The sequence below is a fragment of the Spermophilus citellus genome (genome assembly GCF_964194105.1).
Source record: "Spermophilus citellus genome assembly, chromosome: 10".
Taxonomy (NCBI): Eukaryota; Metazoa; Chordata; class Mammalia; order Rodentia; family Sciuridae; genus Spermophilus; species Spermophilus citellus.
Genome location: NC_138197.1, coordinates 21,741,830 through 21,759,520, shown reverse-complemented (window position 1 = coordinate 21,759,520; position 17,691 = coordinate 21,741,830).

The window sequence follows — 17,691 nt, the reverse complement described above, 5'->3', positions numbered from 1 at the left end:
AGAACAAAATTTGGTGAGCCATGTGGGATTGGGGTACTGATCATTACCTGAAAGTGTCATCAAGATTGGGTGAAAAAATGTGTGCTGAGATTTCAGGAAACACGTAGTTTTTTGGAAGCTAGGCAAAACCTTTCCATGAAAGTGATTTGCGCCAGTCTCTGCTTAGGGCTACAGCAATAGGAAACGAACCATAGAGATAGAACTTGGAACTAATTTATTGTGTCAAGTTTCAAAAAGCTAGCACAAACCGTGTTTGATTTAGAGTTCCAACTACATGTATCCCTATAGGAGAAAACAGAGTGAAACCTAAAAATTAATACTTTTACTGCCAACGAACGGTTTAACCCAGAAGAACGAAATTTGGTGAGCCAAGTGGGATTGGGGTACTGATCATTATCTGAAAGTGTCATCAAGATTGGGTGAAAAAATGTGTGCTGAGATTTCAGGAAACTCGTAGTTTTTTGGAAGTTTGGCAAACCCTTTCCATGAAAGTGATTTGCGCCAGTCTCTGCTTAGGGCTACATCAATAGGAAACAAACCACAGAGATAGAACTTGGAACTACTTTATTGTGTCAAGTTTCAAAGTGCTAGCACAAACCATGTTTGATTTAGAGTTACATCTACATGTATCCCTATAGGAGAAAACAGAGTGAAACCTAAAAATTAAAACTGTTACTACCAACGAACGGTTTAAACTTGAAGAACGAAATTTGGTGAGCCAAGTGGGATTGGGGTAATGATCATTACCTGAAAGTGTCATCAAGATTGGGTGAAAAAATGTGTGCTGAGATTTCAGAAAACTCGTAGTTTTTTGGAAGCTTGGCAACCCCTTTCCATGAAAGTGATTTGCGCCAGTCTCTGCTTAGGGCTACATCAATAGGAAACAAACCATAGAGATAGAACTTGGAACTACTTTATTGTGTCAAGTTTCACAGAGCTAGCACAAACCGTGTTTGATTTAGAGTTCCAACTACATGTATCCATATTGGAGAAAACAGATTGAAAGCTAAAATTAAAACTGTTACTGCAAACGAACGGTTTGTCCTAGAAGAACGAAATTTGGTGAGCCAAGTGGGATTGGGGTACTGATCATTACCTGAAAGTGTCATCAAGATTGGGTGAAAAAATGTGTGCTGAGATTTCAGGAAACTCGTAGTTTTTTGGAAGCTTGGCAAACCCTTTCCATGAAAGTGATTTGCGCCAGTCTCTGCTTAGGGCTACAGCAATAGGAAACGAACCATAGAGATAGAACTTGGAACTAATTTATTGTGTCAAGTTTCAAAAAGCTAGCACAAACCGTGTTTGATTTAGAGTTCCAACTACATGTATCCCTATAGGAGAAAACAGAGTGAAACCTAAAAATTAATACTGTTACTGCCAACGAACGGTTTAATCTAGAAGAACGAAATTTGGTGAGCCAAGTGGGATTGTGGTACTGATCATTATCTGAAAGTGTCATCAAGATTGGGTGAAAAAATGTGTGCTGAGATTTCAGGAAACTCGTACTTTTTTGGAAGCTTGGCAACCCCTTTCCATGAAAGTGATTTGCGCCAGTCTCTGCTTAGGGCTACATCAATAGGAAACAAACCATAGAGATAGAACTTGGAACTACTTTATTGTGTCAAGTTTCAAAGTGCTAGCACAAACTGTGTTTGATTTAGAGTTCCAAATACTTGTATCCATATTGGAGAAAACAGAGTGAGAGCTAAAATTAAAACTGTTACTGCAAACGAACGGTTTGTCCTAGAAGAACGAAATTTGGTGAGCCAAGTGGGATTGGGGTACTGATCATTACCTGACAGTGTCATCAAGATTGGGTGAAAAAATGTGTGCTGAGATTTCAGGAAACTCGTAGTTTTTTGGAAGCTTGGCAACACCTTTCCATGAAAGTGATTTGCGCCAGTCTCTGCTTAGGGCTACATCAATAGGAAACAAACCATAGAGATAGAACTTGGAACTACTTTATTGTTTCAAGTTTCAAAGAGCTAGCACAAACCGTGTTTGATTTAGAGTTCCAAATACCTGTATCACTATAGGAGAAAAAAGAGTGAAACCTAAAAATTAAAACTGTTACTGCCAACGAACGGTTTAACCTAGAAGAACAAAATTTGGTGAGCCAAGTGGGATTGGGGTACTGATCATTACCTGAAAGTGTCATCAAGATTGGGTGAAAAAATGTGTGCTGAGATTTCAGGAAACACGTAGTTTTTTGGAAGCTTGGCAAACCCTTTCCATGAAAGTGATTTGCGCCAGTCTCTGCTTAGGGCTACAGCAATAGGAAACGAACCATAGAGATCGAACTTGGAACTAATTTATTGTGTCAAGTTTCAAAAAGCTAGCACAAACCATGTTTCATTTAGAGTTCCAACTACATGTATCCCTATAGTAGAAAACAGAGTGAAACCTAAAAATTAATACTGTTACTGCCAACGAACGGTTTAACCTAGAAGAACAAAATTTGGTGAGCCATGTGGGATTGGGGTACTGATCATTACCTGAAAGTGTCATCAAGATTGGGTGAAAAAATGTGTGCTGAGATTTCAGGAAACACGTTGTTTTTTGGAAGCTTGGCAAACCCTTTCCATGAAAGTGATTTGCGCCAGTCTCTGCTTAGGGCTACAGCAATAGGAAACGAACCATAGAGATAGAACTTGGAACTAATTTATTGTGTCAAGTTTCAGAAAGCTAGCACAAACCGTGTTTGATTTAGAGTTCCAACTACATGTATCCCTATAGGTGAAAACAGAGTGAAACCTAAAAATTAATACTTTTACTGCCAACGAACGGTTTAACCCAGAAGAACGAAATTTGGTGAGCCAAGTGGGATTGGGGTACTGATCATTATCTGAAAGTGTCATCAAGATTGGGTGAAAAAATGTGTGCTGACATTTCAGGAAACTCGTAGTTTTTTGGAAGTTTGGCAAACCGTTTCCATGAAAGTGATTTGCGCCAGTCTCTGCTTAGGGCTACATCAATAGGAAACAAACCACAGAGATAGAACTTGGAACTACTTTATTGTGTCAAGTTTCAAAGTGCTAGCACAAACCATGTTTGATTTAGAGTTCCATCTACATGTATCCCTATAGGAGAAAACAGAGTGAAACCTAAAAATTAAAACTGTTACTACCAACGAACGGTTTAAACTTGAAGAACGAAATTTGGTGAGCCAAGTGGGATTGGGGTACAGATCATTACCTGAAAGTGTCATCAATATTGGGTGAAAAAATGTGTGCTGAGATTTCAGGAAACTCGTAGTTTTTTGGAAGTTTGGCAAACCCTTTCCATGAAAGTGATTTGCGCCAGTCTCTGCTTAGGGCTACATCAATAGGAAACAAACCACAGAGATAGAACTTGGAACTACTTTATTGTGTCAAGTTTCAAAGTGCTAGCACAAACCATGTTTGATTTAGAGTTACATCTACATGTATCCCTATAGGAGAAAACAGAGTGAAACCTAAAAATTAAAACTGTTACTACCAATGAACGGTTTAAACTTGAAGAACGAAATTTGGTGAGCCAAGTGGGATTGGGGTAATGATCATTACCTGAAAGTGTCATCAAGATTGGGTGAAAAAATGTGTGCTGAGATTTCAGAAAACTCGTAGTTTTTTGGAAGCTTGGCAACCCCTTTCCATGAAAGTGATTTGCGCCAGTCTCTGCTTAGGGCTACATCAATAGGAAAGAAACCATAGAGATAGAACTTGGAACTACTTTATTGTGTCAAGTTTCACAGAGCTAGCACAAACCGTGTTTGATTTAGAGTTCCAACTACATGTATCCATATTGGAGAAAACAGATTGAAAGCTAAAATTAAAACTGTTACTGCAAATGAACGGTTTGTCCTAGAAGAACGAAATTTGGTGAGCGAAGTGGGATTGGGGTACTGATCATTACCTGAAAGTGTCATCAAGATTGGGTGAAAAAATGTGTGCTGAGATTTCAGGAAACTCGTAGTTTTTTGGAAGCTTGGCAACCCCTTTCCATGAAAGTGATTTGCACCAGTCTCTGCTTAGGGCTACATCAATAGGAAACAAACCATAGAGATAGAACTTGGAACTACTTTATTGTGTCAAGTTTAAAAGAGCTAGCACAAACCGTGTTTGATTTAGAGTTCCAACTACATGTATCCCTATAGGAGAAAACAGAGTGAAACCTAAAAATTAAAACTGTTACTGCCAACAAACGATTTAAACTAGAAGAAAAAAATTTGGTGAGCCAAGTGGGATTGGAGTAGTGATCATTACCTGAAAGTATCATCAAGATTGGGTGAAAAAATGTGTGCTGAGATTTCAGTAAACACGTAGTTTTTTGGAAGCTTGGCAAACCCTTTCCATGAAAGTGATTTGCGCCAGTCTCTGCTTAGTGCTACAGCAATAGGAAACAAACCATAGAGATAGAACTTGGAACTAATTTATTGTGTCAAGTTTCAAAAAGCTAGCACAAACCGTGTTTGATTGAGAGTTCCAACTACATGTATCCCTATAGGAGAAAACAGAGTGAAACCTAAAAATTAATACTGTTACTTCCAACGAACGGTTTAACCCAGAAGAACGAAATTTGGTGAGCCAAGTGGGATTGGGGTACTGATCATTATCTGAAAGTGTCATCAAGATTGGGTGAAAAAATGTGTGCTGAGATTTCAGGAAACTCGTAGTTTTTTGGAAGCTTGGCAACCCCTTTCCATGAAAGTGATTTGCGCCAGTCTCTGCTTAGGGCTACATCAATAGGAAACAAACCACAGAGATAGAACTTGGAACTACTTTATTGTGTCAAGTTTCAAAGTGCTAGCACAAACCATGTTTGATTTAGAGTTCCATCTACATGTATCCCTATAGGAGAAAACAGAGTGAAACCTAAAAATTAAAACTGTTCCTACCATCGAACGGTTTAAACTTGAAGAACGAAATTTGGTGAGCCAAGTGGGATTGGGGTACAGATCATTACCTGAAAGTGTCATCAAGATTGGGTGAAATAATGTGTGCTGAGATTTCAGGAAACACGTAGTTTTTTGGAAGCTTGGCAAACCCTTTCCATGAAAGTGATTTGCGCCAGTCTCTGCTTAGGGCTACAGCAATAGGAAACGAACCATAGAGATCGAACTTGGAACTAATTTATTGTGTCAAGTTTCAAAAAGCTAGCACAAACCATGTTTCATTTAGAGTTCCAACTACATGTATCCCTATAGTAGAAAACAGAGTGAAACCTAAAAATTAATACTGTTACTGCCAACGAACGGTTTAACCTAGAAGAACAAAATTTGGTGAGCCATGTGGGATTGGGGTACTGATCATTACCTGAAAGTGTCATCAAGATTGGGTGAAAAAATGTGTGCTGAGATTTCAGGAAACACGTAGTTTTTTGGAAGCTTGGCAAACCCTTTCCATGAAAGTGATTTGCGCCAGTCTCTGCTTAGGGCTACAGCAATAGGAAACGAACCATAGAGATAGAACTTGGAACTAATTTATTGTGTCAAGTTTCAAAAAGCTAGCACAAACCGTGTTTGATTTAGAGTTCCAACTACATGTATCCCTATAGGAGAAAACAGAGTGAAACCTAAAAATTAATACTTTTACTGCCAACGAACGGTTTAACCCAGAAGAACGAAATTTGGTGAGCCAAGTGGGATTGGGGTACTGATCATTATCTGAAAGTGTCATCAAGATTGGGTGAAAAAATGTGTGCTGAGATTTCAGGAAACTCGTAGTTTTTTGGAAGTTTGGCAAACCCTTTCCATGAAAGTGATTTGCGCCAGTCTCTGCTTAGGGCTACATCAATAGGAAACAAAGCACAGAGATAGAACTTGGAACTACTTTATTGTGTCAAGTTTCAAAGTGCTAGCACAAACCATGTTTGATTTAGAGTTACATCTACATGTATCCCTATAGGAGAAAACAGAGTGAAACCTAAAAATTAAAACTGTTACTACCAACGAACGGTTTAAACTTGAAGAACGAAATTTGGTGAGCCAAGTGGGATTGGGGTAATGATCATTACCTGAAAGTGTCATCAAGATTGGGTGAAAAAATGTGTGCTGAGATTTCAGAAAACTCGTAGTTTTTTGGAAGCTTGGCAACCCCTTTCCATGAAAGTGATTTGCGCCAGTCTCTGCTTAGGGCTACATCAATAGGAAACAAACCATAGAGATAGAACTTGGAACTACTTTATTGTGTCAAGTTTCACAGAGCTAGCACAAACCGTGTTTGATTTAGAGTTCCAACTACATGTATCCATATTGGAGAAAACAGATTGAAAGCTAAAATTAAAACTGTTACTGCAAACGAACGGTTTGTCCTAGAAGAACGAAATTTGGTGAGCCAAGTGGGATTGGGGTACTGATCATTACCTGAAAGTGTCATCAAGATTGGGTGAAAAAATGTGTGCTGAGATTTCAGGAAACACGTAGTTTTTTGGAAGCTTGGCAAACCCTTTCCATGAAAGTGATTTGCGCCAGTCTCTGCTTAGGGCTACAGCAATAGGAAACGAACCATAGAGATAGAACTTGGAACTAATTTATTGTGTCAAGTTTCAAAAAGCTAGCACAAACCGTGTTTGATTTAGAGTTCCAACTACATGTATCCCTATAGGAGAAAACAGAGTGAAACCTAAAAATTAATACTGTTACTGCCAACGAACGGTTTAATCTAGAAGAACGAAATTTGGTGAGCCAAGTGGGATTGTGGTACTGATCATTATCTGAAAGTGTCATCAAGATTGGGTGAAAAAATGTGTGCTGAGATTTCAGGAAACTCGTACTTTTTTGGAAGCTTGGCAACCCCTTTCCATGAAAGTGATTTGCGCCAGTCTCTGCTTAGGGCTACATCAATAGGAAACAAACCATAGAGATAGAACTTGGAACTACTTTATTGTGTCAAGTTTCAAAGTGCTAGCACAAACTGTGTTTGATTTAGAGTTCCAAATACATGTATCCATATTGGAGAAAACAGAGTGAGAGCTAAAATTAAAACTGTTACTGCAAACAAACGGTTTGTCCTAGAAGAACGAAATTTGGTGAGCCAAGTGGGATTGGGGTACTGATCATTACCTGACAGTGTCATCAAGATTGGGTGAAAAAATGTGTGCTGAGATTTCAGGAAACTCGTAGTTTTTTGGAAGCTTGGCAACACCTTTCCATGAAAGTGATTTGCGCCAGTCTCTGCTTAGGGCTACATCAATAGGAAACAAACCATAGAGATAGAACTTGGAACTACTTTATTGTTTCAAGTTTCAAAGAGCTAGCACAAACCGTGTTTGATTTAGAGTTCCAACTACCTGTATCACTATAGGAGAAAAAAGAGTGAAACCTAAAAATTAAAACTGTTACTGCCAACGAACGGTTTAACCTAGAAGAACAAAATTTGGTGAGCCAAGTGGGATTGGGGTACTGATCATTACCTGAAAGTGTCATCAAGATTGGGTGAAAAAATGTGTGCTGAGATTTCAGGAAACACGTAGTTTTTTGGAAGCTTGGCAAACCCTTTCCATGAAAGTGATTTGCGCCAGTCTCTGCTTAGGGCTACAGCAATAGGAAACGAACCATAGAGATCGAACTTGGAACTAATTTATTGTGTCAAGTTTCAAAAAGCTAGCACAAACCATGTTTCATTTAGAGTTCCAACTACATGTATCCCTATAGTAGAAAACAGAGTGAAACCTAAAAATTAATACTGTTACTGCCAACGAACGGTTTAACCTAGAAGAACAAAATTTGGTGAGCCATGTGGGATTGGGGTACTGATCATTACCTGAAAGTGTCATCAAGATTGGGTGAAAAAATGTGTGCTGAGATTTCAGGAAACACGTAGTTTTTTGGAAGCTTGGCAAACCCTTTCCATGAAAGTGATTTGCGCCAGTCTCTGCTTAGGGCTACAGCAATAGGAAACGAACCATAGAGATAGAACTTGGAACTAATTTATTGTGTCAAGTTTCAAAAAGCTAGCACAAACCGTGTTTGATTTAGAGTTCCAACTACATGTATCCCTATAGGAGAAAACAGAGTGAAACCTAAAAATTAATACTTTTACTGCCAACGAACGGTTTAACCCAGAAGAACGAAATTTGGTGAGCCAAGTGGGATTGGGGTACTGATCATTATCTGAAAGTGTCATCAAGATTGGGTGAAAAAATGTGTGCTGACATTTCAGGAAACTCGTAGTTTTTTGGAAGTTTGGCAAACCCTTTCCATGAAAGTGATTTGCGCCAGTCTCTGCTTAGGGCTACATCAATAGGAAACAAACCACAGAGATAGAACTTGGAACTACTTTATTGTGTCAAGTTTCAAAGTGCTAGCACAAACCATGTTTGATTTAGAGTTCCATCTACATGTATCCCTATAGGAGAAAACAGAGTGAAACCTAAAAATTAAAACTGTTACTACCAACGAACGGTTTAAACTTGAAGAACGAAATTTGGTGAGCCAAGTGGGATTGGGGTACAGATCATTACCTGAAAGTGTCATCAAGATTGGGTGAAAAAATGTGTGCTGAGATTTCAGAAAACTCGTAGTTTTTTGGAAGCTTGGCAACCCCTTTCCATGAAAGTGATTTGCGCCAGTCTCTTCTTAGGGCTACAGCAATAGGAAACGAACCATAGAGATAGAACTTGGAACTAATTTATTGTGTCAAGTTTCAAAAAGTTAGTACAAACCGTGTTTGATTTAGAGTTCCAACTACATGTATCCCTATAGGAGAAAACAGAGTGAAACCTAAAAATTAATACTGTTACTGCCAACGAACGGTTTAATCTAGAAGAACGAAATTTGGTGAGCCAAGTGAAATTGGGGTACTGATCATTATCTGAAAGTGTCATCAAGATTGGGTGAAAAAGTGTGTGCTGAGATTTCAGGAAACTCGTACTTTTTTGGAAGCTTGGCAACCCCTTTCCATGAAAGTGATTTGCGCCAGTCTCTGCTTAGGGCTACATCAGTAGGAAACAAACCATGGAGATAGAACTTGGAACTACTTTATTGTGTCAAGTTTCACAGAGCTAGCACAAACCGTGTTTGATTTAGAGTTCCAACTACATGTATCCATATTGGAGAAAACAGATTGAAAGCTAAAATTAAAACTTTTACTGCAAACGAACGGTTTGTCCTAGAAGAACGAAATTTGGTGAGCCAAGTGGGATTGGGGTAATGATCATTACCTGAAAGTGTCATCAAGATTGGGTGAAAAAATGTGTGCTGAGATTTCAGAAAACTCGTAGTTTTTTGGAAGCTTGGCAACCCCTTTCCATGAAAGTGATTTGCGCCAGTCTCTGCTTAGGGCTACATCAATAGGAAACAAACCATAGAGATAGAACTTGGAACTACTTTATTGTGTCAAGTTTCACAGAGCTAGCACAAACCATGTTTGATTTAGAGTTCCAACTACATGTATCCATATTGGAGAAAACAGATTGAAAGCTAAAATTAAAACTGTTACTGCAAACGAACGGTTTGTCCTAGAAGAACGAAATTTGGTGAGCCAAGTGGGATTGGGTTAATGATCATTACCTGAAAGTGTCATCAAGATTGGGTGAAAAAATGTGTGCTGAGATTTCAGAAAACTCGTAGTTTTTTGGAAGCTTGGCAACCCCTTTCCATGAAAGTGATTTGCGCCAGTCTCTGCTTAGGGCTACATCAATAGGAAACAAACCATAGAGATAGAACTTGGAACTACTTTATTGTGTCAAGTTTCACAGAGCTAGCACAAACCGTGTTTGATTTAGAGTTCCAACTACATGTATCCATATTGGAGAAAACAGATTGAAAGCTAAAATTAAAACTGTTACTGCAAACGAACGGTTTGTCCTAGAAGAACGAAATTTGGTGAGCCAAGTGGGATTGGGGTACTGATCATTACCTGAAAGTGTCATCAAGATTGGGTGAAAAAATGTGTGCTGAGATTTCAGGAAACTCGTAGTTTTTTGGAAGCTTGGCAAACCCTTTCCATGAAAGTGATTTGCGCCAGTCTCTGCTTAGGGCTACAGCAATAGGAAACGAACCATAGAGATAGAACTTGGAACTAATTTATTGTGTCAAGTTTCAAAAAGCTAGCACAAACCGTGTTTGATTTAGAGTTCCAACTACATGTATCCCTATAGGAGAAAACAGAGTGAAACCTAAAAATTAATACTGTTACTGCCAACGAACGGTTTAATCTAGAAGAACAAAATTTGGTGAGCCATGTGGGATTGGGGTACTGATCATTACCTGAAAGTGTCATCAAGATTGGGTGAAAAAATGTGTGCTGAGATTTCAGGAAACACGTTGTTTTTTGGAAGCTTGGCAAACCCTTTAGATGAAAGTGATTTGCGCCAGTCTCTGCTTAGGGCTACAGCAATAGGAAACGAACCATAGAGATAGAACTTGGAACTAATTTATTGTGTCAAGTTTCAGAAAGCTAGCACAAACCGTGTTTGATTTAGAGTTCCAACTACATGTATCCCTATAGGTGAAAACAGAGTGAAACCTAAAAATTAATACTTTTACTGCCAACGAACGGTTTAACCCAGAAGAACGAAATTTGGTGAGCCAAGTGGGATTGGGGTACTGATCATTATCTGAAAGTGTCATCAAGATTGGGTGAAAAAATGTGTGCTGACATTTCAGGAAACTCGTAGTTTTTTGGAAGTTTGGCAAACCGTTTCCATGAAAGTGATTTGCGCCAGTCTCTGCTTAGGGCTACATCAATAGGAAACAAACCACAGAGATAGAACTTGGAACTACTTTATTGTGTCAAGTTTCAAAGTGCTAGCACAAACCATGTTTGATTTAGAGTTCCATCTACATGTATCCCTATAGGAGAAAACAGAGTGAAACCTAAAAATTAAAACTGTTACTACCAACGAACGGTTTAAACTTGAAGAACGAAATTTGGTGAGCCAAGTGGGATTGGGGTACAGATCATTACCTGAAAGTGTCATCAATATTGGGTGAAAAAATGTGTGCTGAGATTTCAGGAAACTCGTAGTTTTTTGGAAGTTTGGCAAACCCTTTCCATGAAAGTGATTTGCGCCAGTCTCTGCTTAGGGCTACAGCAATAGGAAACAAACCACAGAGATAGAACTTGGAACTACTTTATTGTGTCAAGTTTCAAAGTGCTAGCACAAACCATGTTTGATTTAGAGTTACATCTACATGTATCCCTATAGGAGAAAACAGAGTGAAACCTAAAAATTAAAACTGTTACTACCAACGAACGGTTTAAACTTGAAGAACGAAATTTGGTGAGCCAAGTGGGATTGGGGTAATGATCATTACCTGAAAGTGTCATCAAGATTGGGTGAAAAAATGTGTGCTGAGATTTCAGAAAACTCGTAGTTTTTTGGAAGCTTGGCAACCCCTTTCCATGAAAGTGATTTGCGCCAGTCTCTGCTTAGGGCTACATCAATAGGAAAGAAACCATAGAGATAGAACTTGGAACTACTTTATTGTGTCAAGTTTCACAGAGCTAGCACAAACCGTGTTTGATTTAGAGTTCCAACTACATGTATCCATATTGGAGAAAACAGATTGAAAGCTAAAATTAAAACTGTTACTGCAAATGAACGGTTTGTCCTAGAAGAACGAAATTTGGTGAGCGAAGTGGGATTGGGGTACTGATCATTACCTGAAAGTGTCATCAAGATTGGGTGAAAAAATGTGTGCTGAGATTTCAGGAAACTCGTAGTTTTTTGGAAGCTTGGCAACCCCTTTCCATGAAAGTGATTTGCACCAGTCTCTGCTTAGGGCTACATCAATAGGAAACAAACCATAGAGATAGAACTTGGAACTACTTTATTGTGTCAAGTTTAAAAGAGCTAGCACAAACCGTGTTTGATTTAGAGTTCCAACTACATGTATCCCTATAGGAGAAAACAGAGTGAAACCTAAAAATTAAAACTGTTACTGCCAACAAACGATTTAAACTAGAAGAAAAAAATTTGGTGAGCCAAGTGGGATTGGAGTAGTGATCATTACCTGAAAGTATCATCAAGATTGGGTGAAAAAATGTGTGCTGAGATTTCAGTAAACACATAGTTTTTTGGAAGCTTGGCAAACCCTTTCCATGAAAGTGATTTGCGCCAGTCTCTGCTTAGTGCTACAGCAATAGGAAACAAACCATAGAGATAGAACTTGGAACTAATTTATTGTGTCAAGTTTCAAAAAGCTAGCACAAACCGTGTTTGATTGAGAGTTCCAACTACATGTATCCCTATAGGAGAAAACAGAGTGAAACCTAAAAATTAATACTGTTACTTCCAACGAACGGTTTAACCCAGAAGAACGAAATTTGGTGAGCCAAGTGGGATTGGGGTACTGATCATTATCTGAAAGTGTCATCAAGATTGGGTGAAAAAATGTGTGCTGAGATTTCAGGAAACTCGTAGTTTTTTGGAAGCTTGGCAACCCCTTTCCATGAAAGTGATTTGCGCCAGTCTCTGCTTAGGGCTACATCAATAGGAAACAAACCACAGAGATAGAACTTGGAACTACTTTATTGTGTCAAGTTTCAAAGTGCTAGCACAAACCATGTTTGATTTAGAGTTCCATCTACATGTATCCCTATAGGAGAAAACAGAGTGAAACCTAAAAATTAAAACTGTTCCTACCATCGAACGGTTTAAACTTGAAGAACGAAATTTGGTGAGCCAAGTGGGATTGGGGTACAGATCATTACCTGAAAGTGTCATCAAGATTGGGTGAAATAATGTGTGCTGAGATTTCAGGAAACACGTAGTTTTTTGGAAGCTTGGCAAACCCTTTCCATGAAAGTGATTTGCGCCAGTCTCTGCTTAGGGCTACAGCAATAGGAAACGAACCATAGAGATCGAACTTGGAACTAATTTATTGTGTCAAGTTTCAAAAAGCTAGCACAAACCATGTTTCATTTAGAGTTCCAACTACATGTATCCCTATAGTAGAAAACAGAGTGAAACCTAAAAATTAATACTGTTACTGCCAACGAACGGTTTAACCTAGAAGAACAAAATTTGGTGAGCCATGTGGGATTGGGGTACTGATCATTACCTGAAAGTGTCATCAAGATTGGGTGAAAAAATGTGTGCTGAGATTTCAGGAAACACGTAGTTTTTTGGAAGCTTGGCAAACCCTTTCCATGAAAGTGATTTGCGCCAGTCTCTGCTTAGGGCTACAGCAATAGGAAACGAACCATAGAGATAGAACTTGGAACTAATTTATTGTGTCAAGTTTCAAAAAGCTAGCACAAACCGTGTTTGATTTAGAGTTCCAACTACATGTATCCCTATAGGAGAAAACAGAGTGAAACCTAAAAATTAATACTTTTACTGCCAACGAACGGTTTAACCCAGAAGAACGAAATTTGGTGAGCCAAGTGGGATTGGGGTACTGATCATTATCTGAAAGTGTCATCAAGATTGGGTGAAAAAATGTGTGCTGAGATTTCAGGAAACTCGTAGTTTTTTGGAAGTTTGGCAAACCCTTTCCATGAAAGTGATTTGCGCCAGTCTCTGCTTAGGGCTACATCAATAGGAAACAAAGCACAGAGATAGAACTTGGAACTACTTTATTGTGTCAAGTTTCAAAGTGCTAGCACAAACCATGTTTGATTTAGAGTTACATCTACATGTATCCCTATAGGAGAAAACAGAGTGAAACCTAAAAATTAAAACTGTTACTACCAACGAACGGTTTAAACTTGAAGAACGAAATTTGGTGAGCCAAGTGGGATTGGGGTAATGATCATTACCTGAAAGTGTCATCAAGATTGGGTGAAAAAATGTGTGCTGAGATTTCAGAAAACTCGTAGTTTTTTGGAAGCTTGGCAACCCCTTTCCATGAAAGTGATTTGCGCCAGTCTCTGCTTAGGGCTACATCAATAGGAAACAAACCATAGAGATAGAACTTGGAACTACTTTATTGTGTCAAGTTTCACAGAGCTAGCACAAACCGTGTTTGATTTAGAGTTCCAACTACATGTATCCATATTGGAGAAAACAGATTGAAAGCTAAAATTAAAACTGTTACTGCAAACGAACGGTTTGTCCTAGAAGAACGAAATTTGGTGAGCCAAGTGGGATTGGGGTACTGATCATTACCTGAAAGTGTCATCAAGATTGGGTGAAAAAATGTGTGCTGAGATTTCAGGAAACACGTAGTTTTTTGGAAGCTTGGCAAACCCTTTCCATGAAAGTGATTTGCGCCAGTCTCTGCTTAGGGCTACAGCAATAGGAAACGAACCATAGAGATAGAACTTGGAACTAATTTATTGTGTCAAGTTTCAAAAAGCTAGCACAAACCGTGTTTGATTTAGAGTTCCAACTACATGTATCCCTATAGGAGAAAACAGAGTGAAACCTAAAAATTAATACTGTTACTGCCAACGAACGGTTTAATCTAGAAGAACGAAATTTGGTGAGCCAAGTGGGATTGTGGTACTGATCATTATCTGAAAGTGTCATCAAGATTGGGTGAAAAAATGTGTGCTGAGATTTCAGGAAACTCGTACTTTTTTGGAAGCTTGGCAACCCCTTTCCATGAAAGTGATTTGCGCCAGTCTCTGCTTAGGGCTACATCAATAGGAAACAAACCATAGAGATAGAACTTGGAACTACTTTATTGTGTCAAGTTTCAAAGTGCTAGCACAAACTGTGTTTGATTTAGAGTTCCAAATACATGTATCCATATTGGAGAAAACAGAGTGAGAGCTAAAATTAAAACTGTTACTGCAAACAAACGGTTTGTCCTAGAAGAACGAAATTTGGTGAGCCAAGTGGGATTGGGGTACTGATCATTACCTGACAGTGTCATCAAGATTGGGTGAAAAAATGTGTGCTGAGATTTCAGGAAACTCGTAGTTTTTTGGAAGCTTGGCAACACCTTTCCATGAAAGTGATTTGCGCCAGTCTCTGCTTAGGGCTACATCAATAGGAAACAAACCATAGAGATAGAACTTGGAACTACTTTATTGTTTCAAGTTTCAAAGAGCTAGCACAAACCGTGTTTGATTTAGAGTTCCAACTACCTGTATCACTATAGGAGAAAAAAGAGTGAAACCTAAAAATTAAAACTGTTACTGCCAACGAACGGTTTAACCTAGAAGAACAAAATTTGGTGAGCCAAGTGGGATTGGGGTACTGATCATTACCTGAAAGTGTCATCAAGATTGGGTGAAAAAATGTGTGCTGAGATTTCAGGAAACACGTAGTTTTTTGGAAGCTTGGCAAACCCTTTCCATGAAAGTGATTTGCGCCAGTCTCTGCTTAGGGCTACAGCAATAGGAAACGAACCATAGAGATCGAACTTGGAACTAATTTATTGTGTCAAGTTTCAAAAAGCTAGCACAAACCATGTTTCATTTAGAGTTCCAACTAAATGTATCCCTATAGTAGAAAACAGAGTGAAACCTAAAAATTAATACTGTTACTGCCAACGAACGGTTTAACCTAGAAGAACAAAATTTGGTGAGCCATGTGGGATTGGGGTACTGATCATTACCTGAAAGTGTCATCAAGATTGGGTGAAAAAATGTGTGCTGAGATTTCAGGAAACACGTAGTTTTTTGGAAGCTTGGCAAACCCTTTCCATGAAAGTGATTTGCGCCAGTCTCTGCTTAGGGCTACAGCAATAGGAAACGAACCATAGAGATAGAACTTGGAACTAATTTATTGTGTCAAGTTTCAAAAAGCTAGCACAAACCGTGTTTGATTTAGAGTTCCAACTACATGTATCCCTATAGGAGAAAACAGAGTGAAACCTAAAAATTAATACTTTTACTGCCAACGAACGGTTTAACCCAGAAGAACGAAATTTGGTGAGCCAAGTGGGATTGGGGTACTGATCATTATCTGAAAGTGTCATCAAGATTGGGTGAAAAAATGTGTGCTGACATTTCAGGAAACTCGTAGTTTTTTGGAAGTTTGGCAAACCCTTTCCATGAAAGTGATTTGCGCCAGTCTCTGCTTAGGGCTACATCAATAGGAAACAAACCACAGAGATAGAACTTGGAACTACTTTATTGTGTCAAGTTTCAAAGTGCTAGCACAAACCATGTTTGATTTAGAGTTCCATCTACATGTATCCCTATAGGAGAAAACAGAGTGAAACCTAAAAATTAAAACTGTTACTACCAACGAACGGTTTAAACTTGAAGAACGAAATTTGGTGAGCCAAGTGGGATTGGGGTACAGATCATTACCTGAAAGTGTCATCAAGATTGGGTGAAAAAATGTGTGCTGAGATTTCAGGAAACTCGTAGTTTTTTGGAAGCTTGGCAAACCCTTTCCATGAAAGTGATTTGCGCCAGTCTCTGCTTAGGGCTACAGCAATAGGAAACGAACCATAGAGATAGAACTTGGAACTAATTTATTGTGTCAAGTTTCAAAAAGCTAGCACAAACCGTGTTTGATTTAGAGTTCCAACTACATGTATCCCTATAGGAGAAAACAGAGTGAAACCTAAAAATTAATACTGTTACTGCCAACGAACGGTTTAATCTAGAAGAACGAAATTTGGTGAGCCAAGTGGGATTGTGGTACTGATCATTATCTGAAAGTGTCATCAAGATTGGGTGAAAAAATGTGTGCTGAGATTTCAGGAAACTCGTACTTTTTTGGAAGCTTGGCAACCCCTTTCCATGAAAGTGATTTGCGCCAGTCTCTGCTTAGGGCTACATCAATAGGAAACAAACCATAGAGATAGAACTTGGAACTACTTTATTGTGTCAAGTTTCAAAGTGCTAGCACAAACTGTGTTTGATTTAGAGTTCCAAATACATGTATCCATATTGGAGAAAACAGGGTGAGAGCTAAAATTAAAACTGTTACTGCAAACGAACGGTTTGTCCTAGAAGAACGAAATTTGGTGAGCCAAGTGGGATTGGGGTACTGATCATTACCTGAAAGTGTCATCAAGATTGGGTGAAAAAATGTGTGCTGAGATTTCAGGAAACACGTAGTTTTTTGGAAGCTTGGCAAACCCTTTCCATGAAAGTGATTTGCGCCAGTCTCTGCTTAGGGCTACAGCAATAGGAAATGAACCATAGAGATCGAACTTGGAACTAATTTATTGTGTCAAGTTTCAAAAAGCTAGCACAAACCATGTTTCATTTAGAGTTCCAACTACATGTATCCCTATAGTAGAAAACAGAGTGAAACCTAAAAATTAATACTGTTACTGCCAACGAACGGTTTAACCTAGAAGAACAAAATTTGGTGAGCCATGTGGGATTGGGGTACTGATCATTACCTGAAAGTGTCATCAAGATTGGGTGAAAAAATGTGTGCTGAGATTTCAGGAAACACGTAGTTTTTTGGAAGCTTGGCAAACCCTTTCCATGAAAGTGATTTGCGCCAGTCTCTGCTTAGGGCTACAGCAATAGGAAACGAACCATAGAGATAGAACTTGGAACTAATTTATTGTGTCAAGTTTCAGAAAGCTAGCACAAACCGTGTTTGATTTAGAGTTCCAACTACATGTATCCCTAGAGGAGAAAACAGAGTGAAACCTAAAAATTAATACTTTTACTGCCAACGAACGGTTTAACCCAGAAGAACGAAATTTGGTGAGCCAAGTGGGATTGGGGTACTGATCATTATCTGAAAGTGTCATCAAGATTGTGTGAAAAAATGTGTGCTGACATTTCAGGAAACTCGTAGTTTTTTGGAAGTTTGGCAAACCGTTTCCATGATAGTGATTTGCGCCAGTCTCTGCTTAGGGCTACATCAATAGGAAACAAACCACAGAGATAGAAC